General features: G+C 34.5%; 1 protein-coding gene across 1 annotated transcript in view; it reads right to left on the bottom strand.

The window, feature by feature from the left end:
* al (aristaless) overlaps nucleotides 1–21,930 on the bottom strand; it is a 173,131-nt gene extending 151,201 nt beyond the window's left edge. Inside the window, exon 1 of the mRNA XM_067769905.1 lies at nucleotides 21,370–21,930. The gene's annotated coding sequence lies outside the window, so the exon portion shown is untranslated. The remainder of the gene's footprint in view (nucleotides 1–21,369) is intronic.
* Nucleotides 21,931–27,374: the final 5,444 nt, after the last annotated feature.

Raw genomic sequence — 27,374 nt, 5'->3', positions numbered from 1 at the left:
AGTGAGAAATGGGATAAAAACTTCCGTATTTTCATTTTGGTTACACCTACTTTAAGACTCAACTTGAACGTAAACTTAGTGTTGGTTCTGGATTTCCCATACCGTGATCAAAGATATTTACACATAAAAAATTGTTTGCTTAAATTTTCAACCTCTCTCTGCCAAACTGGCCGGTCTCTAACTTGGAAAACAATTACATACAACGATATACGACCCAATCTAAGTGAATTGGCCTTGGTAGAACACAATTATACTTTTTAATTAAATTTTAGAAATTCAGATATGCTATTAACTATAAGGTCTAATTCCACTTCTAAAGTAAATTTAATTGAGCAAAAATTTCTCTCTCGAATTCTTTGCGTTGATCAATTCAAAATTCCATCATAATAAATTTTAGTAGAATAATTCTCAGGTGTACTTGTATTTAATCATACGCTGAAAGAAATGGTACTAGTAAAATCAATAAAGCGGTTCTGATGATGAGATTCGGTGAAATTGATCGAATTATAGTTAATTCGACCGATTTCTTTGTCAAGCCAACAATTTGTTTAGTCATTTCAACAGAAGAAAAAGTGTCGCTTTTAAGTTAACAAAATTCTGTAAAATTGACAGATTGCTAACCAATCTAACTGATTTTTTTGTTAACACAACTGATCTCACTTTTCATTTCAACAGCGATCAACAGTCAATACATGAGCAAATTTCAAAGAGAATTTTACGCTCACAGCGCTCTCTACTTTGTACTTATGTATGCTGTGTACTATATGTATGCACATATCTACGTATGTATATGGCGGCCGCCGTGGTGTGATGGCAGCGTGCTCCGCCTAGTACACCGAAGACCCTGGGTTCACACCCCGGGCAAAGCAACATAACAATTTTTGAAATAAGGTTTTTCAATTAGAAGAAACATTTCCTAAGCGGGGTCACCCCTCGACACTGTTCGGAAAGCACTCCGAGTGTATTTCAAACTCATCTGTCTTGCAAATGCCGCAACATAGGTACTTTCGTACAAAGCTGTCGCAATAACTTTTTTTGATCATTTGACTACTAAAACGGTCAATTACGAATCAACGATTTGTGAGCAGTTGATTCAACATCTTATTGCGATAGATAAAAATTTACAGATATCTCGGTTGAATTGAGCCGTATTTCGGTTGATTTTACCAGTATTTTTCTTTCGGTGTAGTGTATAGTCTATAACTAAATAATTCACTGAATGCTAAACTTCATACATAATATCTCAACGGACGACAATAAGAGGTCATATATAATAACTGAAAACTTAGTTAGGTATTTGCTTTAATGAAAAGAGAGTTAATTAAATAAATATGATCAATATCGCAAGATCATTATCGACACAAGTACCCACAACCCGATTTATTATGAAATACCAAAAATTATGCAGAATGCGCAAGAGCACATACTTATCAGTGATTCGAACAAAAACAAAAACAACACGTCATCATAAATTGAGCACACAAACAAACTTATTTTATAAATGAAAAAATCAAAGCTTTCCATAACTCACTTTTCTATTTTATGATAATTGGTATATGATTCTTTGTGAATTCAATGAAATTTTTACGATTTTCAAAAATGTAAGCCACTTCGATCATAATCAGATGAATAACGAATAAAGTAAGTAAAACAACAAAATATACCTATTAATGCAGGGATGCACCTTAACGTTAAGCTAATCGTTTATCAAAAAATTTCCACCGTTTCCGTTGAAACACTTCGAAATATTATCGATAAAGAAATTATCAAGATAAATTGTATCTCGTTTTTAACCGAAACGAAAAGCCTTCGTTAACGTTAAAAACGTTAACAAAATCGTTATACTTTATGTTTGAACTGTGCTGGCAATGCTATAGCCATGGTGAAGCCGTAAGGTGGTAACAGCGAGCGGACATACACACAAACTCCATGTAATTTGTTTGTGTAATTCGTTGGTGGTAATGTCAAAAATACTGTGAGAAATGTTCGTACTGTCAAAATTCATGAGAAAAGTTGCAATCAGCTTGGCTAATGCTTTCACCTTTAATGACTCCGCCATCAATCAGCTTTGCCAGCATAGTTTGAAATTAATAATCAACATAAACGATTCGATTTTGTTTTGATATGGCAGAAAACGAAACAAAATCATTTCGTTAATTTGACGTTCTTAACGTTAATAAACGAAACGAAATGACTTTGTTTCGTTTATTAACGTTAATTATCGTAACGAAATGATATCGGTTCGTTGGTTAAGCATGCCTGTATTAATGTATAAAAAAAAATGATTATCCAGTGCGATAAAAAATATTTAATTTGGCAGTTTTAAATTTAATAATAAACACTTGAAAACATCAATTCAACATTGTCCACTTTGGGCGCAATGAGTATGCAATGAATCGGGAACTTCTTAATCAGTGAGTAGAACTAAAGCAGCTTTACTAAGGGCCTGACTACAATATCTCTTCACAATAAGTTGACCCATGCAGAAAAATTTTGAATTTCTCCTTTTTTCAGAAGAGAAATCTTCGAAAGATTGAAATTCAATGTGGAACTTTAAGCGCACTAAACCACAAGAATTTTCTCAAATTTAATTTTTTCCTAGTGGCGAAGTGAGGGTGGGAGGGGCAAGGGGGCCATCTTCCCCGGGCTCTACTCACAGGGGGCGCCAAATGGTCCGCAAAGCAGAACTTCCTGGATAATTTGTATTTTTATTATAACTGATTTCTGGAAAATATTGATTTCTGGAACAAATTTTCTATACTAAAAAATGCATGCATATACTCGGAACACTTTGGCCAGGTTGTAGAATAATTGAAAGCATCTATTATTTCTCACGCTCAACGTCACGATGGGAATTATTAAAAAATGCTTTAACAAAAACGTGAATCTGAAACACGATGGAGCGCCAGATTACAAGCGATTAGCGTTATCGTTGATGGGCTAGAGAATATAGTAGAACACTTAGAACAATTAGCAGAGGACACTAACAGCAAATACAATAAATATTAGCTTCATAACATTAGTTCATTTCTGGTAAGAAAAATCAAGGAGGATTGATCGTGAGTAGCTCAGATTACAAGATACGGGGATGAATTTTAGAGAAGCGTATCATGATCTTAGGCTGGGTGCGAGTTCGCCTAAATTTTAGGTACCTAAACTAATATTCCACTGGAACTTTCCAGCACTGCTATAACTTAGTAAAAAGCTGTCAGAACTGTGCGAGTTGAGGTCAATTAAGATCCGCGGTAAGTACCTATCCCAAGATAGCAATTCAAGAAAATGCAGTGGCTCCCTTTTATAAGGCTTTTTTTCGGACATAGTGGAGCACGGGCACAATGAGCTTTTCCACAATCTCGAATTCAATACTGTGATGTTGGTACGCCTCCAATAACTTCTTTAGGCCAATTAGTACACTTGGCTGCCAAATATGTTCAGATTGTGGTCCATATTTGAGAAGGATCCAATTCTTGTGTCGCCAACATCAGCTTGAACAAAATTGAGCTCACCATCACGTACAATCGATCGGACTTTAATCGCATCAGGGATCATCGCTCTATGATCTACGATTTACTTAAATTGAATGAACAAGAGCCATTTATTTGCATATACATTATAGAAAAATCAATATTTTTGTTTTTGAAATTTGACATTTGAATTTGGGTTGAAAAGTATGGTCATAAAAATTTTAAATTTTTATTTTGCACTGCCTTACCGACAGTTTCCAGTGATTTAGGTTTTTTCTTTATTTAGGTAGAAATTTAGGTCAACTCGCACACAGCCTTAAATCATTAGCGACTGAAATATCCGAAATTCGAGACATTCTCTATGAAGAAGCAATTGAAAAAGCGAAGTCTCTTTATGAAAAATGGGACATTATATAGTAAACCGCGTAAGAAGGCGCCGCAAAATGCACTGAGAATCGGCTAGACATGTTCGACTTTCCGCAGAATGTGAAATTTCCCCGTTATGAAAAGTGTTCTCGATCGCCTCCAACAAGAAATACGTACAAGATTTACACGACTAGATGACCTTAATTTGAAATGTGGATTTCTTTTAGACGTTAGAAATTTTTTAAACAAGGATGATAGCGCCTAAGAAAGAAATTGTAAGAACTTGGGCGAATTTTATGATACAGATTTCGATGGAACAGAACTTTCTATCGAAATATGCCAAAAAAATGTTTTTCCCCGGGCGCAAGAAAGCCCTACTACGCCACCGTGCTTTGCATACGTATGAAACAAAATCTTAATATTAGAATACCAAAATTTAATTAAAGAAGGGTTTAGTTGTTTAATTTATTTCGAACTTACTTTGACAATTTTGTTTAAAATTATTAAATTTTTACGCAGAAGTGTCGCCACGGTAACAATAAAAACTCCCGTGTATCTCAAATAATTGGGTTCGAGGTATTAAAGTGAGCACTCTAATAGTGGACTGAATTTAATATAGATGAAGTATAAGCAAAAACTCATCAGACGTATTGTTTGCCGTTTTACTGTTGTGTCCAATATCATATGGGTTGTTCCAACATTGCGGTCGTTTCATCAAACATTATCTCAATGTTTTACCTATTCACGGCAAACGATTCAGCTATAGGTTATACACTATGGCCAACAGAGTTGCGTGTCTCCGCTATTCGGTACAACCCGTACTGTAGCTAGACATTTAGCCACTGCCCCTAGATGGGTCTCATAAACATTATCTAAGTGATGATAAGCGTTTTTTTACCCGCAAATGTAGATGTATATACATGTAAAAATACACTGCTATTATAAGCAATTTCCAAATGCAAGTGGGTATACAATTTTACTTTTCTATTTATTTATTTTGATTTACTATCTGACAGCTGAATTGTTATTTAGTGATAGTGATAGCTTATAGTTACTCATGGTACTCAAACATTTAATTAAGTAAAATTTCCTGATAAGCTCAAAGCGGTATTTACTTTTTTAATTATTCCTTTATAATGTGACGAATATTAGTGAACCTAGTGATACTCACATCACTTATCTGATACTGAGTAAATAAAGCCACAACCACAATAAAGCAAGCAGTCAGTTGTATCTACATAAACGAATCAATCATTATGTCTACACATATGTACGTACACGCAGCGGAGAGAAACGCACAAACACATGCATATATCTTATCTGAGATGCTCACAAAAGTAGACAATCATTTGTGCAAGTATCACTCACATACACAGGCGCATATGAGAAGCTATAACGTGCATCTGTAGTTATAGCTGGTAACTAAGTTTAATTCTAGAAACGCCTAGAAGTATGCGAACGAGGAAATTACAGAGTATAAAAGGAGGTAAAGCTGAGAATCAGGAATCAGTTTTGATTTAAGCACGCTATCTGTTGAGAAGTAGACGTGTTATTGTGAAAGTAGTCTAGAAAAGGCCATTTTGCATTATTGAATATTGGAGTTATTTATTCAACAGTTTAGTGATTCGAACGTTAGCGGAACGTTGCAAATAAGAGGAGTTGCCCAAATTCGTTATAATAATATCAAACTGTAGAAATAATTTTATTATCTTACTTACATTTGTTAGTATTAACTTTAAATACTTAAATTTAATACAATTTCGAAAAATTTTATTTGAAGGAATTAATATCTTCAGTATAATTGATATCTATTTCATTTCGCGAAATATAATTTTCCCACTTAAGAAAAAAACGAAAGCCATTGCCAAAAATAAAAAGAAATAAAAAAAAATAAATGTAAGGCGCGACAACCTCCGAAGAGATCTAAGGCCGAGCTTCTCTTCCAATTTGCGTGGTGCTCCTCTTGATTTCCCTACAAATTGGCCGGACGTGACCTACATGTTTTATGTCGACTCCGAACGGCATCTGCAAGGCAGATGAGTTTTCACTGAGAGCTTTTCATGGCAGAAATACACGCGGAGCGCTTGTCAAATACTGCCGAGGGACGACCCCGCATAGAAAAATTGTCTTCTAATTGAAAAACCTTATTTCTAAAATTCTGATGTTGCTTTGCCCGGGATGTGAACCCAGGGTATAAGGTGTGGTAGGCGGAGCACGCTTCCATCACACCACGGTGGCTGCCCAGGCTTTGGAAGTAATTAATGAGGATGGATAACTGTTTGATAGATAGACGATTTGGACTCCAAGGTTAAGAGCTCCTCCTATGAATAACTATAAAAGACATACGATGACTGCCCCTGCTATAATACTACAATCATCGTGGGTGCTTTTTACGCCGGGATGGGCAAGGGCGGTGTCTTTAGCTTTCACAATTTAACATCTCCCAATAGATTAAGGTTGATTTATTTCACCACGGCTCGAAACAAGGTCATGTGCCTGCCATATTTTAGCAAATACATCACGCTGCTTGGTTTTCTCCTGATCGATGAGCACGAAACCAAACCGACCACGACGTGATCAACAGCAGGCATAGCTCCCGTTATCTTTATCTATGTACTCTACCAGGTCAGAATATCGACTCGAGCCGCTAACTTGTGGCGGCCAAGATACGTTAATGCAGAAAATTTGTTGTGAGGAAGCTACTTAAGAAACAGGCAGCTGGGGGTCAGTTCCCTAACTGTGAAAAACTGAAAAATGCACACTCATTGAAAACTCATTTGCACACACGATTTACACTTTAAATTTTCATGCGATTCTGTAAGTTATTGTGCCATTGTTTTGCTGAATGAGCGCTGAATGCAAAGGTCTTATGTCAGTGAGAAAATATTGATAAAACGCCATGAAAATAAAAAAGTCATTCTGGAACAGCGCTTATGAGTTTTGAACGTCACAATAGTGTACACAGACTGCCAAGAAAACTCACAAACTTTTTATCAGTGAGTTTTTTGTTCACAGTTTTGCTTTACAGAATCAGAATTTCAAGGTTTACACAATTCCTTGTGTACACTTTAAAACTCACAGCTAGCGAATAAGGCCCCTGATGCTTAATCTACTCGTCTCTCATACCTGCTCACTGAGAGCAATCTTAAATCTAAAGATATAGCGTTTTTTTTTTTTTTTTTTGTTTGTTATTAAGTACTGCTGCTACTGGCACTTTAAGTCTCCAGCGACACCATAAAAATCACTACTACTATGAGGAATGTCCCGCTGCCTTGGAAAAAGAGGCGGTCACCTATATGGCCACGCTGCATACGGCCGCTCCAACGAACGTTATAGCGAAACGAAGAAGGAAAAGCGACGCCTATTTAAAAGAAGAAAAAAAAAAACGGTGCAAGTGCGAGGGTTCTACTTAAAATTTTGATGAATGACGGAAGGTTTCAAGACCAAGGCAGACTCCTGCAAGAATGATAATGACTAAAAATTAGACGCAGTCACGCAAAGTACCAGTTTTGTTGTGGCCACACTTGCATTAACAGCGCATAAGTCTGGGCAACATGAATTAAACCACCCAATAGCAGCCACTATTTCATAACCACCTATGACCAAACCATATAAAAATGCGTTCAAACGATCAGCAAATTGCCATTTTGTAGGGAAGGAAATAAAAAAGTGTCAGTTGAAAGCAATGCGAGGGAAGAGAAGTAGCACCTAGTATATCCACTAACGGCCAGAAGACTCATGATAAGATAATCGGCATTAACAGAGCGAGAAAAAAATATTTATATTTTTACCTCCGAGGAGATCTTGGCTAACCTTATCTTCCAATTCCTGTTGTTCTCCCTTTCATTTTCCCTACAAATCGGCGTGATGGGACCTTCGTTTTTATGCCAACTACGAACGGCATCTGCAAGGCATATGAATTTTCACTGAGTAGCTGCTCATGGCAGAAATACACTCGTAGTTTTCGCCAAATCGCTTCCGAGCGGGTACCCCAATTATAATTTTTTTTTCTAATTTCTTTCTAATTTGCTCAGCACATGCTACCACCGCACCACGGCGGCGGCCTAATATTTTTGGCCATAAGTTCTGCAGATGATGCTCCGGCTAAGAAACTATTTTTATCGCTTATGGAAGCGGAGGAAAAGGGCGGCTCCCACTCCACCAATTAGCGTCAGTTAACCCAACAAAGAAGCGGCTGTAACGGTTAAGCGCCAATTAAGTAAGTTCTGCTTCCTCCAGTTTAGATTAAGAGGCGAAAAATTTAGCCTTGCAGTAAATGACCATAAGACGAATTACTTGCTTTAATAAAAGAAAATATTGGCACATTACAAGCTTAGGCAGCCACGTCAGCGTTGACGGATATAAATACGCGACTGTCAAACATTTCGAGTATCTTGAAACTGTCATTAACAGCGATAACAACGCCAGCTAACAATTAAAACGGAGAATAACTTTGGTCAACAAGTGCCACTTTGGACTGAGTAGGCAACTGAGAAGTAAAGTACTCTCTGGACGAACAAAAGTCACCCTTTACAAGTCGCTGCCTGTCCTCATATATGGCGTCGCGTCAAGGTGAGATGGCTCTTGGATTGTTTGAGAGAAAAGTTTTCCAGAAGATTTATAGTCGTGTCTGTGATATCCACGGCGAGCATCAAAGGAGGTATAAAGATGAACTGTATGAGCTTTATTCAGATATGAAGATATTGCAGTGAATAAAAACCCTAAAGCTTCGCTGGATAGGTCTTGTCATGCGAATATACCAGGACTATTTGGCAAGTAAAGTATTGCAATCGACACTGCCATTAGGAATCAGAGGAAGGGGGAGACCTCCACTGAGTTGGGAGAGGCAGTGAGGGTCTTCCTTGGTGCTTCAATTAGCGTCAATTATCGAGAAGCAGAGATAGCTAGCGAGACTTGTTACGAAACGGGCAAAGTCGCTAGGCAGCGGCAATAAATGATAATAATGGTGACGAAATCTTTGAAACCAACATCTAAACTAAGTCGATCTGACGTGTCGCCACTGATATACAAGTCGACATGCACTGAAAGAAATGGTGCTAGTAAAATCAACAAATCGGTTCTGTTGTTTTTGACTTAACGGAGATTCGGTGAAATTGATCGAATTATGGTTAATTGGACCGAGTTCTTTGTCAAGCGAAAAAATTAGTTTAGCCATTTCAACAGAAGAGAAATTGTTGCTCTTAAGTTAGCAAAATTTTGTAAAATTGTCAGATTCCTAATCAATCTAACTGAACTTTTCTGTTAATGTAGCAAGCATGCGTATTTATGTATGCACATATTTACGTATTTATATGGCGGCCGCCGCGGTGTGATAGTATCGTGCTCCGTCTACCACACCGAATACCCTGGGTTCACACCCCGGGCAAAGCAACACCAAAATTTTAGAAATAAGGTTTTTCAATTAGAAGAAAAATTTTCTAAGCGGGGTCGCCCCTCGGCAGTGTTCGGCAAGCACTCCGAGTGTATTTCTGCCATGAAATGCTCTCAGTGAAAACTCATTTGCCTTGCAGATGCCGTTCGGAGTCGACATAAAACAAGTAGCTCCCGTCCCGCCAATTTGTAAGAAAAATTAAGAAGGAGCACGACGCAAATTGGAAGAGAATTTCGGGCTAAAATCTCTTCGGAGGTTATCGCGCCTTACATTTATTTATTTATATGGCAACAACAAAGCTATCACAACAACTATTTTTGTTCAGTTGACTACTAAAGCGGTCAATTACGAATCAACGATTTGTGCGCAGTTGATTCAACATCTTGTGGCGCTGGATAAAAATTTACAGAAATTTCGGTTGAATTGACCCATATTTCGGCTGATATTACTAGTCTTTTCCTTTCAGTGTGACTACGTGATTTAGGAGTAACTTCAGGTTTTCCTTTTCACATATGCGTCTGCATGTATGCAACTTTTGGGCGGTTGTGTAAGTTTACAAGTCTTTGTGATGTTACAGTTGTAAAGCAAAAGGTTGTGATTTGAGGGCGATATTCATGACGGATTGATAAAGGTCTCAAATAGCTGGCGCGCATGGTCTGTGAGAAGACAAAACGAACTTACAATATCTTAAATTCAATTACCAAAACAATCAATTATGAATTGCCGAGCATGTGGTAAAAATTTGGGGGAACATAAAAACAGTAAAAAGAAAACAAGTAAAACTGATTTGAACAAACTTAAAGAACATAAATGTGCAGCAAAAGCCGGAAATCAATGAAGTTCAATTTCGTAAGTATGAACATATTGAAAGATAGGCTAATAATTTTGATTACATGCCAATACTAAGATATGACAATTCCCAAAATTTCATATGATATTACATATTTACATACATATCCCAGGTATGTTTGACATTTCTTAATTAATATTTTCATGTTGTCGCTACCTTTTGAAGATTTTTACACATGTTTTGAGCATTGAAAAATTTCCGGTAGATATCGCTGCTGCTGTTAAAGATAACTAAGACTACAATTAATTAAAATTGGGATGCACATACTCAACGGATCTCCCGTGCGCTCTGAGCAGGTTGATGAATACTAAACCAAGCATATTTTGGCAATTGAACAAGTCATTTACGATAATATCTTTTACAGAAGGTGATAATAAAAATGTTTGGCAAAACTTTATGTTTTAACCGACCTTTGTCAAAATATAATAAAAATCGCCTTCAATTAGTCGACTCAGTATGACGGAGATAGGTGAGCAAGTTTTGCTTATTCAAGAAAATGTTTACTCTGTCGCTTTCATTTGTCCAAACCATTAATTATGCATGCGAACATAAATTAGTTGAATACGACATAACTAAATGGAATTTTTAATGTGATTTTGTTCAAATCGAATTTGATGGCGCTCACAAAAGGTGCGAATAGGGAAAGCATTCAGTGAACAAAATTAAATGAGTATCAACGAGCTAGAGATTGTTAGGGAGAATCAAACGGTTTAGGGCGATCAACATAATATGAAAGCAATAATTATAACTCATAAATTAACAAAAAGGTGACAGCAAAAATGTTCCTAATAAATCCGTCGGCATTATAATACAATGTTTATTTTATTGTTCATAAATATTTGTGCTTAAAGCGAAGTGTTATTGTTATTCAAGTTGACATACATCAAATTTAATTAGATTTATATGCATTTAACTCTTTTTCTTGCTTGGTAGATAGTGACGCACTGAACTAGGGAGAACCAAGTCTAATTGAATATAAACTCGTATTCGAAAGCCCCGATAAACTCACCCAAAGCTCCGAGACTTGTTTTCAAAAGAACCGAAAAGGTATAAATTATGCCTAATTATGTTTGATTCAAAGCGATCACCAAATAAGACACCATGATACAAAATCTAGTATTTCCGGATATGTCATAACTAGGTTATTCTATTGTAATTTGATATTATTTGATTTGATTTGATTTGATTAGATTTGATTTGATTTGATTTGATTTGATTTGATTTGATTTGATTTGATTTGATTTGATTTGATTTGATTTGATTTGATGTGATTTGATTTGATTCGATTTGATTTGGTTTGATTTGATTTGATTTGATTTGATTTGATTTGATTTGATTTGATTTGATTTTATTTGATTTGATTTGATTTGATTTGATTTGATTTGATTTGATTTTATTTGATTTGATTTGATTTTATTTGATTTGATTTGATTTTATTTGATTTGATTTGATTTTATTTGATTTGATTTTATTTGATTTGATGTGATTTGATTTGATTTGATTCGATTTGATTTGGTTTGATTTGATTTGATTTGATTTGATTTGATTTGATTTGATTTGATTTGATTCGATTCGATTTGATTTGATTTGATTTGATTTTATTTGATTTGATTTTATTTGATTTGATTTGATTTGATTTTATTTGATTTGATTTGATTTGATTTGATTTGATTTGATTTGATTTGATTTGATTCGATTTGATTTGATGTGATTTGATTTGATTTGATTTGATTTGATGTGGTTTGATTCGATTTGATTTGGTTTGATTTGATTTGATTTGATTTGATTTGATTTGATTTGACTTGATTCGATTCGATTTGATTTGATTTGATTTTATTTGATTTGATTTTATTTGATTTGATTTGATTTGATTTGATTTGATTTGATGTGATTTGATTTGATTCGATTTGATTTGGTTTGATTTGATTTGATTTGATTTGATTTGATTTGATTTGATTTGATTCGATTTGATTTGATTTGAATTTATTTGATTTGATTTGATTTTATTTGATTTGATTTGATTTGATTTGATTTGATTTGATTTGATTTGATTTGATTTGATTTGATTTGATGTGATTTGATTTGATTTGATTTGATTTGATGTGATTTGATTTGATTCGATTTGATTTGGTTTGATTTGATTTGATTTGATTTGATTTGATTTGATTTGATTTGATTTGATTCGATTTGATTTGATTTGATTTTATTTGATTTGATTTGATTTTATTTGATTTGATTTGATTTGATTTGATTTGATTTGATTTGATTTGATTTGATTTGATTTGATTTGATTTGATTTGATTTGATTTGATTTGATTTGATTTGATTTGATTTGATTTGATTTGATTTGGTTTGATTTGTTTTTTAGTTTAGTAAATTTTTTTTTTTTTTATATATTTTTTTACCGTATTTAATTTTTTTTACTCAGTTGAGCAGAGCTCACAGAGTATATTAACTTTGATTGTAAAACAGTTGGTTATACAGGTATAAAGGAATCGAGATAGATATAGAATTCCATATATCAAGATCATCAGTATCGAAAAAAAATTCGATTGAGCCATGTTCGTCCGTCCGTTCGTCCGTCTGTCCTTTAACACGATAACTTGAGTAAATTTTGTGGTATCTTGACGAAATTTGGTATGTAGATTCCTGGGCACTCATCTCAGATCGCTATTTAAAATGAACGATATCGGACTATAACCACGCCCATTTTTTCGATATCGAAAATTTCGAAAAACCGAAAAAATGCGATAATTCATTGCCAAAGGCGGATAAAGCGATGAAACTTGGTAGATAAGTTGAACTTATGACGTAGAATAGAAAACTAGTGAAACTTTGGACAATGGGCGTGGCACCGCCCACTTTTAAAAGAAGGTAATTTAAAAGTTTTGCAAACTGTAATTGGGCAGTCGTAGAAGATATCATGATGAAATTTGGCAGGAACGTTACTCTTATTACTATATGTCTGCTTAATAAAAATTAGCAAAATCGGAGAACGACCACGCCCACTTTTTAAAAAAAAAATTTTTTAAATACAAATTTTAAAAGAAAAGTTAATATCTTTACAGCATATAAGTAAATTATGTCAACATTCAACTCCAGTAATGATATGTTGCAACAAAATACAAAAATGAAAGAAAATTTCAAAATGGGCGTGGCTCCGCCCTTTTTCATTTAATTTGTCTAGGATACTTTTAATGCCATAACTCGCACAAAAATTTACCAATCCTTGTTAAATTTGGGAGAGGCTTAGACTCTAGGACGATAACTGTTTTCTGTGAAAAACTTCGAAATCGGTTGAAGCCACGCCCAGTTTTTATACACAGTCGACAGTCTGTCCTTCCGCTCGGCCGTTAACACGATAACTTGAGCAAAAATCGATATATCTTTACTAAACTCCGTTCACGTACTTATCTGAACTCACTTTGTATTGGTGTAAAAAATGGCCGAAATCCGACTATGACCACGCCCAATTTTTCGATATCGAAAATTACGAAAAATGAAAAAAATGCCATAATTATATAACAAATACGAAAAAAGGAATGAAACATGGTATTTGGATTGGTTTATTGACGCAAAATATAACTTTAGAAAAAAACTTGGTAAAATGGGTGTGACACCTACCATATTAAGTAGAAGAAAATGAAAAAGTTTTGCAGGGCGAAATCAAAAGCCTTTGGAATCTTGGAAGGAATACTGTTCGTGGTATTACATATACAAATAAATTAGCGGTACCCGACAGATGATGTTCTGGATCACCCTGTTCCACATTTGGGTCGATATCTCGAAAATGCCTTCACATATACAACTAAGGGCCACTTCCTTTTAAAACCCTCATTAATACCTTTAATTTGATACCCATATCGTACAAACAAATTCTAGAGTCCCCACCTAGAGTCCACCTTTATGGCTCTATCTCGAAAAGGCGTCCACCTATAGAACTAAGGCCCACGCCCTTTTAAAATACTCATTAACACCTTTCATTTGATACCCATATAGTACAAACGCATTCTAGAGTCACCCCTGGCCCACGTTTATGGCGATATCCCGAAAAGGCGTCCACACATAGAACTAAGGCTCACTCCCTTTTAAAACACTTATTATCATCTTTCGTTTGTACCCATATTGTACAAACGCATTCTAGATTCAACCCTGGTCCACTTTTATAACGATATTCCGAAAAGGCGTCCACCTATAGAACTAAGGTCCACTCCCTTTTAAAATACTCATTAACACCTTTCATTTGATACCCATATAGTACAAACAAATTCTAGAGTCACCCCTGGTCCACCTTTATGGCGATATCTCGAAAAGGCGTCCACATATAGAACTAAGGCCCACTCCATTTTAAAATTATCATTAACATATTTCATTTGATACCCATATCGTACAAACAAATTCTAGAGTCAGGCCTGGTCCACCTTTATGGCGATATCCCTAAATGGCGTCCATCTATAGAAATATGGCCCACTTCCTCTTAAAATACTCTCTAATACCTTCCATTTGATACACATGTCATACAAACACATTCCAGGGTTACCCTAGGTTCTTTTTACAACATGGTGATTTTCCTTATTTTGTCTCCACAGCTCTCAACTGAGTATGTAATGTTCGGTTACACCCGAACTTAGCCTTCCTTACTTGTTTTTATTTAAATTTTTTTCATTTGTTTTTTTTCGATTTTATTAAAATTTATTTTATTTGATTTTACTTTATGTTATTTTATATTATTTATATATTATATATCATTTTCATTTATTTTATTTTATTTTATTTTATTTTATTTTGTTTTTATTTTATTTTTTTTACTTTATCTAATGTAATTTCATTTTACTTTACTTCATTTTATTTTTTATTTTTTTTTTATTAATTTTATTTTATTTTATTGTTTACTTGATCTCCGTTGGTGCTCTTAATTGACATCAATTATCGCGTAAAATTTAAATTAATTTTACTCGTTTTTTATTTGGTTTTTCTTTATTTTAACCTTTTATCGTGTTCCCGAAACATTTTTTGTTAAATAATATTTCTTAAAATATTCCTCGCTTTCGTATTTCGCATTATTTATGACATTAACCTTAATTGCCGTTGATCGAATAAAAACCAATTAATTACGTTTTTATTTAATAATCATAAACCATTTGCCCCTTTGACAGCGACCTACTCAAAGTAATAAATTTAATTATTTGCCATTTTTAAAACTTCTTTAATAATTTTGTTGGTATGCTGTGAGTCGTTTTAGTCAATTGAGAACTCGTTTTAATGTATTTTAAATTAAAAGCGATCGGCGAATATTAACAAGAAAGACTAATAAATTTAAAAGTGCCCCTTTTGTTTTATTTAAACGTGCGCTTTGAGTAGCAATAAATGTGAAATTGTGTGGAAGAAAAAAAGAAAAAACAGGAGATACACACATACATACGAACATATGCACAACAATAAAACATTTTTATATGACGATTATTTATATTAAACTAGAGCTTACTAATTTACAAGGCAACTCGGTGCAACAAATCATTAAAATGTTTCTTTTAATTTTGAGTTCATGCTTTCGATATTCTGCTTGGCATACATACATACATACATCTTAATATATGTCACGTTGTTTGTCCGCGATGGACTCCAAAGCTACTCAACCCATTTCAATAAAATTTGCACACCGTGTGAAGTTTCATCCAACTTGAAAGATAGGATAGCGTTGCTGTGAAGTTTCTTTCCGGGATGTGGACCAGGGATCGATCTATTCGAACAAATTCTGTTCTTGGTTGGATTTGCCTGAAATTTGGTATATAGGTAGCCCTTTGCCTAGATTAGCATTTATGGACCGGGATTGGGATTGGGGCTGGGATTGGGGATGGGACTGGGACTTGGCGATGGAGATTAATAAGAAAAACTAAAGAGAAGAGAAAATATGGAAGTAAAAAGAGATTGATTAAGACGAAGGTAGAGGTATGGATAGATGGAGCGGAAAAGAAGTGAGGGAGGAGACGGAGAGTGAAGAAGAGACGCACAAAAAGAAAAAGGCAGAGGGAAGAGTGAATAAAAAGAATTGGAAAGGGGGAGAGATGGCAGAGATAGTCAGGGGTAAAAACTGCTTAGAAGTTATGCAGGATGACCCAAGCTAGCGCAGAGCAAAGTCTGCCGGGATTGCTAAGTAGGTTTACAAAGTATACGTTTCGAGATCAGCTTTGTACTTTTAACATATTTGAGGTGTAAAGTGTCAAACCCGTTATTTTATTTATTTTGCAGATTAATCGTGTTCTTTGATATACGAAAATGATGTTTTCTTTCACATTTAAAAATCAAACTATACAATAATTTACCTACGAGGAGATTTTGGTCGAACTTCTTTTCCAATTTGAATAGTGTTTTCTTTTTTTCAATTTTACCGACGAATCGGCGGGACGTGAGATACGTGTTCTTTGTTGATTCCGGACAACAGCGGACGAATTTTGATGGCAAAAATACACTCAGGGTGTTTGCCAAACCACTGCAGATCCTGATCTTAAGTCCTGGCTTTCACTAAGTCAATATTGTCATACAACGTCAAATACAAGCATGCATCTGTCTGAAACTATTTTGTTTTACGGTCACCGTGTTGTGGTGGTGGCGTGCTCCGCTTACCACACCGGGGGTCTTGGCTTCAACTCCCGACCAAAGTAACACCAAAAATTTGGAAAAACCTTTTGTCAATTAGAAAACAGTTTTTCTAATCGTGGTCGCCTCTCGGAAGTGATTAGGCAAAAACTCCAAGCGTATTTCTGCGATGAAAAGCTACTCAGTAGTTAATTGTGTGGTTTCCAATTCAGTAGAAGAATCCTTGAAAAATTGCTTGGACCGATTTAGGCTCGGATTTCTAGCCGCCTTTTACCTGTGCAAAGGAAGTGACAGTAATATAAACAGATGGCAATGATACAGGGTGCCGAAATTATTATTTTTTCTTGTGTTTTTTTTCTATATATTCAAATTTATATTAAAAAAGTAAAGGTGTCTTAGTCCGGGTGTAACCGAACTTTATATACTCAGCGTGAGCTCCAATTGTACATTTCATTTCAGATAAATTACTTTTCTATATAACACGTAGCACCGCCCGATTAAAAGAAAAATGTCTCCCCATTTCCTCTTAAAATAAAACTTGATAAGTGAAATATCATTGATTCAAAACCTTTTCTTGCTAAGTTATAGCTTTTTATTCTTGTCTACGACCCTTTTAAACTTGTTTTATATCTAAGTTGCCGTGGTCTTTAACCGATCCCATCCATTTTTTCTGGAAATATTTTTAGCTATAAAGAAAATATGTGTACACAATTTCATTACGATATGTTAAGTTTTCTTCAAGTTATGGCTCCCGAAGCATAGAAAATTGCTTAGACATAAAAGGGGCGGTGCCACGCCCATTTTTGAAAATTTGAAGTTTTTCCTATTTACTGTTATAAATACACTTGGGAAATGAAATACCATTGATATAAAGCTCTTTTTTGCAAGGATATAGCTTATTTTATTCGTCCACGACCTTCTTAAAAATCGTTTATATAAAAGTGGGCGTGGTCCTTAACCGATTTCGTTAATTTGTCCTCAAAGCATTCCTTATAGTAAAGGCAACCTCTCTGCCGAATTTGTTTTTAATATTCGTAAAAATTATTTTATCACAAGAGGGCGGTTGAGCAGAGCTCACAGAGTATATTAACTTTGATTGGATAACGGTTGGTTGTACAGGTATAAAGGAATCGGGATAGATATAGATTTCCATATATCAAAATCATCAGTATCGCAAAAAAATTTGATTAAGCCATGTCCGTCCTTCCGTCCGTTAACACGATAAATTGACTAAATTTTTAGGTACCTTGATGAAATTTGGTATGTAGGTTCCTGGGCGCTCATCTCAGATCGCTAAATGAACGATATCAGACTATAACCACGCCCACTTTTTCGATATCGAAAATTTCGAAAAACCGAAAAAGTGCGATAATACATTACCAAAGACGGATAAAGCGATGAAACTTGGTAGGTGGGTGGAACTTATGACGAAGAATAGAAAATTAGTAAAATTTTGGACAATGATCGTGGCACCCCCTCTTTTAAAAGAAGGTAATTTAAAACTTTTGCAAGCTGTAATTTGGCAGTCGTTGAAGATATCATGATGAAATTTGGCAGGAACGTTACTCCTATTACTACATGTATGCTTAATAACAATTAGCAAAATCGAAGAACGACCACGCCCACTTTTAAAAAATAAAATTTTTTAAAGTCAAATTTTAACAAAAAATTTAATATCTTTACAGTATATAAGTAAATTATGTCAACATTCAACTCCACTAATGATATGGTGCAATAAAATACAAAAATTAAAGAAAATTTCAAAATGGGCGTGGCTCCGCCCTTTTTCATTTAATTTGTCTAGGATACTTTTAATGCCATAAGTCGAACAAAAATTTACCAATCCTTGTGAAATTTAGTAGGGGCTTAGATTCTAGGACGATAACTCTTTTAAGTGAAAATGGGCGAAATCGGTTTGAAGCCACGCCCAGTTTTTATAAATGACCGTCTGTCCCTCCGCTCGGCCGTTAACACGATAACTTGAGCAAAAATCGATATATCTTTTCGAAACTCAGTTCACATACTTATCTGAACTCACTTTGTATTGCTGTAAAAAATGGCCGAAATCCGACTATGACCACGCCCACTTTTTCGATATCGAAAATTACGAAAAATGAAAGAAATGCCATAATTCTATACCAAATACGAAAAAAGGGATGAAACATGAAAATTGGATTAGTTTGTTGAGGCAAAATATAACCTTAGAAAAAAACTTTGTAAAATGGGTGTGACACCTACCATATTAAGTAGAAGAAAATGAAAAAGTTCTGCGGGGCGAAATCAAAAGCCCTTGGAATCTTGGCAGGAATACTGTTCGTGGTATTACATATATAAATAAATTATCGGTATAAAACAGATAATGTTCTGGGTCACCCTGGTCCACATTTTGGTCGATATCTCGAAAAGGCGACCACCTATACAACTACCACCTCTCCCTTTTAAAACCCTCATTAATACCTTTAATTTGATACCCATTCGTACAAACAAATTCTAGGGTCACACCTGGTCCACCTTTATGGCGATATCTCGAAACGGCGTCCACCTATGGAAATAAGGGTTACTCCCTTTTAAAATACTCATTAACACCTTTTATTTGATACGCATATCTACAAACGCATTCTAGAGTCAACCTGATCCACCTTTATGGCTATATCCCTAAACGGCGTCCACCTATAGAACTATGTCCCACTCTCTCATAAAATACTCTTTAATGCCTTTCATTTGATACACATGTCATACAAACACATTCCAGGGTTTCCCTCGGTTTATTTTCCTACATGGTTATTTTCCCTTATGTTGTCACCATAGCTCTCAACTGATTATGTAATGTTCGGTTACACCCGAACTTAACCTTCCTTACTTGTTTAATAAGAGTTGACACATCAGCTTCTGGGGCAGTCCGATTTTGACATTATTCCATCGATTTACAAAAACAAAGTGCATGGAACGTTTATTTATAATTATAGGTATGTCACCGTGCTGCCACCTTTTATGGTTCCGCCATGATTTCACCATTAATTTTCAACACAGAAAAAAAGTGTTTTGAAAACATTGAAACAAATTGATGCATGGAAAGAGTTGCTGTGTGTAAATAGAATCCGCAACTTCAAAAGAGAAGTTGCCGATAAAACAAGTTTACAAATTCAGGTCAGCTTTTGGATCTGAGCAGATAAGAACGATTCTTAACTATATTTGATATGCCGAATTCGAATCTGCATTCATTTTTCTAAGATTGATTCTAGTTTCAACTGTAACTGTAAAATAATATAAGTGATTAAAGCAAATAGAAATGCAGAGACAGTGTTGCAAAGTTGATTCAAAGTGCTTTTGTTACGTTTGTGGTTGTTATGTGATAAAAAAAGTGGCAAAATAATAACAAATGCGCTCAAAGATGCGTATCTGCACTAATTTGGTTTCAGCGTAGCAGACACTCGTAAGTCATGGAGACCGAAATTTATTTGTAACGCATGCAAAACAAAGCTGTATAAGTGGTCATTGGGAGAACGTGAGTACCTTTCTTTTTCAATTCCAGCGCTCTGGGGAGAACCCAGGCATGCTTAACGAACGAAACGATATCATTTCGTTACGATAATCAACGCTAATAAACGAAACGAAGTCACTTCGTTTCGTTTATTAACGTTAAGAACGTCAAATTAACGTTAATCTGACGTCAAATTAACGTTAATTTGACGATCTTAACGTTAATAAACGAAACGAAGTGACTTCGTTCCGTTTATTAGCGTTGATTATCGTAACGAAATGATATCGTTTCGTTCGTTAAGCATGCCTGGGAGAACCTAAAAGCCATGTAGATGATTGCTACCTTTGTTTCATGAAAGCTACAGGTATAAATGCATAAATATTTAAAACATATAAATATCCTGATGTGTCATCAGTACCCAAGCCAGTTCCACGTACTGCTAATGATTCATTGCCAGTGTGTCCAAGTGTAAGTGGAAACGTCCTGGAAACTTTAACTCCATCACTCCCGAGCAGTGAAACCGACTTTGTCATGGAAGCAGCACATTTAATTTCGCAAGATGAACTAAGCGATTTTATTCGTGATTTGAATTTGTCAAAAAAAAAGCAGAGTTGCTAGCATCACGGCTGCAGCAATGGAAATATCTAGACTCTCGAACACAAGTTACTGTATACGGAAACAGAAATCAGACACTTTGACCGTTCTTCAAAAAAGAACACAACATAAGTTAGAATGTCTCTAAGGATGCATTTTCTGCATTCCCATCTCAATTTTTTCCCCGAAAACTTGGGGGATGTGATCGATGAACAAGGAGAGCGGCTACACCAAGATCTAGCCAACATTGAAAGACGATGCTAAGGATTTTGGGATGAAGGCATTATGAGCGACTACTGTTGGACTGTAATACGCGAAACAGATTCTAAACAATACAAAAGGCAAAGTTCCACCAATCTTCATTTCTGATTTGTTACTTTTTAGTTAATAAAATGAATATTATTTGACAAAAATTTTTTAAATTGAATTTATTGACTGTATTAAAAACTAGAATCAATCTTAAAACACGGAATGAAGAATCGGATTCAGCGTCATAAATTGTCTTAAAAACCACTTTTAGTTAGTTGCCTAGATCAAAAACCGTGTATACTTGTGTAATCAGCAACACATTTTTTTGAGTGTAAACGGTGACTTAGGAAATTTCGTGCTCAGCTTATGCACATACCTCTTTATATCTCGGAAGTTATTAAATTGCTGACAAATTGTTTAAGCGTACATTTCTTGTTGCTTGAAAAATGCCGACGGCTCTCAAATTTACACGGAATCCAACAGATGTTAGATATCAGCAAGTATGAATAAGGTTTATTGAGATTTATTTGTATTATGTTGTTCACTGGAAGAATTAAGTACATATGTCTTATTTTCAATTTTTTTTTTTTATTTCCTTATATTTTATTATAATTAGTCGGCTTATTAACACAGTCACACTCAATTTGTTTCTCAGTTGCAATTAAAGAATTATTTCTTGAAATCTTATTTATTTAGATGGCATATCATTTTCTTATCGAAATTGGAAACTCGCCCACAGAACCAATCCATTAATCTATTTTGGGACAAATGTTTTATAACACTTGTTTTTTTTTTTTTTTTTTTAATGTACGAAATGTCAGAATAAGTTATATAGCAAATCACACAAAAGACAAATGCAGCGAATAAATACAAAGTGTCGTATCGCATAAAACGCACAGTCGCGCACACAAACTCTCTTACACACTACCGCACCGCGTCAATGTCGCAAGCAAACTATTGTATTTGATGAAGCGTCCAAACAAACGTGTGCTCTCACAAAAGTACAATAAGTCAAATGCTAGTCAGGTGAGTCAGGTAGGTATGCACGTATGTATGTATGTATGTATGCCGGTGTGAGCAGGTTGGTGTTTGCATTTCAGTTGATTTGGTATGTGAAAGAAATGCGGTACAATTAAAAACAACAACAAAATAACCGGTTTGATATTATTTTTGTTTACGCTATTCTTATTTTAAAAAGTCAAGTGGGTTGCGCCAAAAAATACACGCTTTACCACTTACCCACTCACACCAATTGACATCACTTAATATGAATTTTTGTTGTACGTTTATTTGTTGTTTTTTTTTTTTTTATTCAAGCGCTCTCTCACGTGCCCGCAATCGATTCAGCGATCGATCAATCCGATCGTGGTGGAGCTAAGTAAAACTACACAAACAACCAAAGTCAATGTGACACCGCGAACAGGTGCTCAACAATACCGCTAAGAGCACCAAATCACACATTCATACATCTGTGATTGTGTATGGGCTCGTTACTATTGGCTGTATTTAACGCTACTCTACTCAGTTGCTTATATTCCTCTCATTGCATTAGCAGTGTTGTTGCTCATTGTTTTTCATATTTCCCCTTTCTTTAATCACCTAACAATAGAACTCCGCCTTTAAACAACTTGAACACAAGCGCTCTAGCTGTAATATGCGGTTAGCATCAAATATGGCAGCCACCACCAATTGGCTTACAGTTACAGCCGAATGCCGCATGCAATAGCAGAAATGGCGGACGATGTTGTAAGCAGTACCCAGTACTTAACATAGCGTGAAGTACTAGCGTTTGCTTTGTTTGGTTGGCGGATATTCAAGGAAGAGCGTAGAAGCAATGAACAGTGTGACGAAAACAGCAAAATGAAATAATTACTACCTATTACGCATTGACGACTGCTTTACCGAGGAAATTCGGATAGATTCGGGACCGAGTATTTTCGAAATTGTATTTTAAAGTTAGAAAAAGGAAATTTTTTATATATTAATTTTGTTCTGTTGATTTTCCGAATGAATTTAAGAGAAATCGAAGAAATTTATGTGCACTCCCCCCGTAAATAATAAGCCCTCGGCTTATACGATTTTAAACCAACGAATTGGGAACGAATTTTAGACATACATATCTGGAATAGGGCTGTAGTTCGTGAAGCGTAGACTAAATATCAAGCATTTTTAAGGCCTCTTCAAGATCTGTTCGTATTAAAACTACAGTTAAATTTGTGCTTAAGTCACATTTTTATTTGTGTTTCTTTAATTAACGGTAGCCCTTATCCGTCCAAAGTTTTTTAGGAAAAACTCATCTGCGTTGCTGAAGATCCCGTTCTTAATTAGCATAAAATATGAAGGTCTCTTCAATTTGGAGAAAAAATATAAATAGCCCGCCAAAAAGGCACGTGGTGCCTGAACTGTTCTTTAATTCAAAGTCAGAACACCTAAAATTTTTTTCGCTTAAGTTCTGGAATCAAACTTTATGGAAATTCGGTTTGCTAAAATGAGCATTTGTGGCCATAAATTAAAACAGGGTATATTTGTTATTCCCGACGCGTTTCGACGTTACCTTACGTCTTCTTCTTTGGGGATCTGTTTAATGTTAGGTATATAAAATTAAATACATTAAACTTTATTTTAGCATATCTAACAATAAACATAAAACTGGCACATCACTTAACACTTATTTAGCTACTTTCATTAATTAAACATTAATAATTATTTATTTTAGGTACTAATATAATTTTTGCACAACATTATTAACATAGGTACATTAAAATGACATTTGTTTATTTTTTACATTCTCTTGCATCTCTGTATAACAGCTGAGTAGGCGCTGCTTATGTTGTCTAAATCTTCTTTGAAGTTCATCGCGTTTTGTAGTTGTTGTTGAATGCGAATACTTTCCAGCGTCATTCTCGTTTTCTTCAATGTCTAAAATTTTAACATTTGAGAAATCCGCTACGTGTTTGCTCTTTGTAAGGTGTTGTGCTAGACCGGTCGATATTTTTTTGTTTTCTGCATCTTTCTTATGTTCATTAATTCTTATACCTAGTTGCCGTTTTGTTGTACCGATGTAACATTTGTTACATTTTTCGTTTTCGTTACCATTGCAAGTTATTTTGTAAACAACATCTGTTTGTTCTTCTTTTGTAATTGGGTCTTTTGTTCTAGTGAAAATTTTTTTGAGCGTGTTGTTTAGTTTATGCGCGTTATTAATGTTTTTTTATTTATAGTTTTATGTAATATTTCATTTTCTGTTAAGCCCGGGATGTAATTTACGCCGATATATTTCTTGTTCGTATTATTTTGTTGTGTGTTGTTATCTTTTTGGTGAACTCTGTTCACCGTATTTTGGATGAGTCTATCCGTAAGAGAACTTGGATAGCTATTTTTAAATAGAATTTTCTTTATCTGTTTAATGTTATCCGCCAAGAAATCTTCATTGCAAAGTAATATTACTTTTCTTATTAAATTTGTTGTTGTGTTGATTTTTTGTTTCCAAGGATGGTTTGAGTGGTAATTTATTAATCGTCCCGAGGCAATGGATTTTGCGTACCAATTCATTAGTAAATTTTTATTTTTTCTACTCACTTCTACATCTAGGAAGGCTAATTTGTTGTCTTTTTCCGTTTCTATAGTGAATTTTATACTCGTGAGTTGAGAATTTAATGTGTTTAATATTTCTTCCGCGTCCTTAGATTTGATTATTGCGAATACATCATCTACATACTTGTTGATGTATTTGATGTATATGTCCTTTTTCTTCAATTCAGCTATGCTGTCGTCAAGAATTTTGTCTAGTACTATATCCGCTATAGTTGGCGATAGTGGATTTCCCATTGGCATCCCTTAGGATTGTTGATACAGTTTTGAATTGTACATGAAATAATTGTTTTCTCGCAGGCAAAATTCTAGTATGGTTTGGAATTGTTTCTTTGAAATATTTGTATGCCTTTCCAACTGCGTCCATTGTTTCATTATCGTATGTATTGCTATGTGTGTGGGAATATTTGTAAAAAGTGAAATTACGCCAAATGATATAAGTATTTCGTCATCGTCAATATTAATATTTTTCAATCTTTCTTTTAATTGGAACGCATTTTTTACATTGTAATCATCAGATATTAAGTTTTTCAGTATGGCACCGGTATGTTTAGCTAACCTATAGCAAGGTACTTTCGTAGATGATGAGATCGGTCACAGTTGCATGTTATCTTTATGAATTGTTGGTAGACCGTATAATCTGGGACGCTTTTTGAGAAATCTGCATTTTAGCGTATGATCATGTAACATCAAACTCTGGAATTAGGGGACCCCTTTTCGTAGATCGATTCATATATTGGCTTATAACTTTAGTTTTGCTCGGTCTATAAACCCAACTTTTAGATTATCAGAAAAACGAACTTTTGCGCTTCCAATAATGTATAAACTGTAAATTTATATGTAGAAATATCAGAGAAACATTTTGTATAACGGTGTTTTTGGCTATTTTGGTTATGTGTCTATACAATGGACTATAAAAGGCAATCCACAGTCAATTCTGCTTCCAACAAGATACACATTTCAAAGATTAATTAAGGTTTTATTAGTGTATTCTATGAATTACAAAGACACAATAAAGAAGAAGTATACAATTTTACCTCCGTTCGTTACAGAACCAATATTTTTCGCTGTGAAAAGTTACAAGTGGAATATGTCAACCGAATTTCAACGTTAGACCACTTATAGGTGAAAATTAACGGTTCTGCAACGAACAACTTCAAAAGCAAATAAAAGAAAAAAGCAAGGTAAAATTTTATACTGCTTTTTTGTGTTTTCTTACTAAAGTATCATACTTCAAGTTAATTGTACAAATTCAAGTTTATATACAAATCCCTTACTGTTTTTGTTTGCAATTAAAAATGGCTGAAAAAGCCAACTTATACATCAAACTAATTTTTACTACCCTGCTAAGCAGTTGACATTTTTTTAAGTTATGGGAAATATATGACAAGTTTCTCCAGTTGCTATCATCTTACATCTCTTTTCGTCCATTTATAATCCCTCATAAATTAAAAATCTCTGTAGTTTTCTCTAAAAGCACTCAAGATTTTAGTTTTCGTTCTTATAAACAAATTAGATAAAAAGCTTTTATTTGTTAAGAGAATCAATTACTCAATGCTTAGAACTTATTAATTCATTGCTGCCAATGGCAACAGTCCAATTGTTGTCTAAATTGATCAGGAATATGGTAGTTTTACTTTTCTGAATACCACGAAGCTCTTCAGTTATAAAGCTTCTTACTACCTTTATTCGTAGTTCCTGTAGTAACCTAAGTATTAACTTGATTTGAAAGTGGAAAATCAAATGGCTAGAGCACATTGCCCGCAATTAAACTAATTGTGTTTTTATTTGGGTGACATTTTCTGAAGTGCATCAGCACTTTTCGAATGTGGACTTTGTTTTATAATTTTTTGGCTGGTATAAATAAAAATATACCATAACTGGCAATTTTTTGAAATTCGAGTTCCTTCCGAATCTTTTGCAATTTTGGTTTTGCTGGAAGAGCTAAATAACATAGGCCGAATTTGCTTATTTTTGGCTCAATTTTTTTCTGATCACTTTCAATTTAGGCTTATGTTTTTAAAAGTTAAGATATATTTGTTTTTTTTTTTGCGAAAGTTGTGGGGAAAATTGTCATATTTACATCGTGGTTAGACATTTGAGCCTAAATTTTACACCATTCATCGCTTTAAGATATTTTTGAAACTTTTTATACCAAATTGGAAACCTCTGTGATTTTGAATTTTATTTAGTTCCAACTTAAAACTTATCTGAAAACTACGTCTTTAAAACTGAAAGTTGCTTAAAATAATACCAAAATACTTTCAAAAATCTTAAAATAGAAACTTGTAGGCACTTCTGGATTTGAAATCCCAAGTGTTTAAACTTGATGCTGAAAATCAAAAAGTACAAAATTTCATTTGTGAAAAGTGCTGCAAGTCATAGATTCATTTTCAAAACATTTTGATTTACATATGTGAAGGCTCACACCAAAACGAAAGTAAATAAGTAGTTTCGAGAAAATTGCAAAGTTTATTTTACCATGGATACCAAAGGAAATTTAATTTTTTTTGGTACGGAGAAAGTTTTTTTAATAAGTATAAAACGAAGGAGACACTTTTGCATAAAATTAGTATGAACCTTTAGGCATTATAAGCTATTAAAAATGTTTAATTTGTCGTTTTGATATGAGGTTCCATACAAATAGAAACAACTCAATTTTTTCCAAGTCAACGTAATGAAGACTTGATATTTCAGTCCGAGCATCTCTTCCCATTTGCTTCGCGCTCCTTTTAATCAATTTACGCTACAAATTGGCGGACCGGGAGCTACGTGTTTTATGCCCACTCC

This window comes from Eurosta solidaginis, chromosome 2, assembly GCF_040869045.1.
Source record: "Eurosta solidaginis isolate ZX-2024a chromosome 2, ASM4086904v1, whole genome shotgun sequence".
NCBI lineage: Eukaryota > Metazoa > Arthropoda > Insecta > Diptera > Tephritidae > Eurosta > Eurosta solidaginis.
The sequence above is the reverse complement of the archived record's forward strand: the minus strand, read 5'-3'. Positions and strand labels throughout refer to the sequence as shown.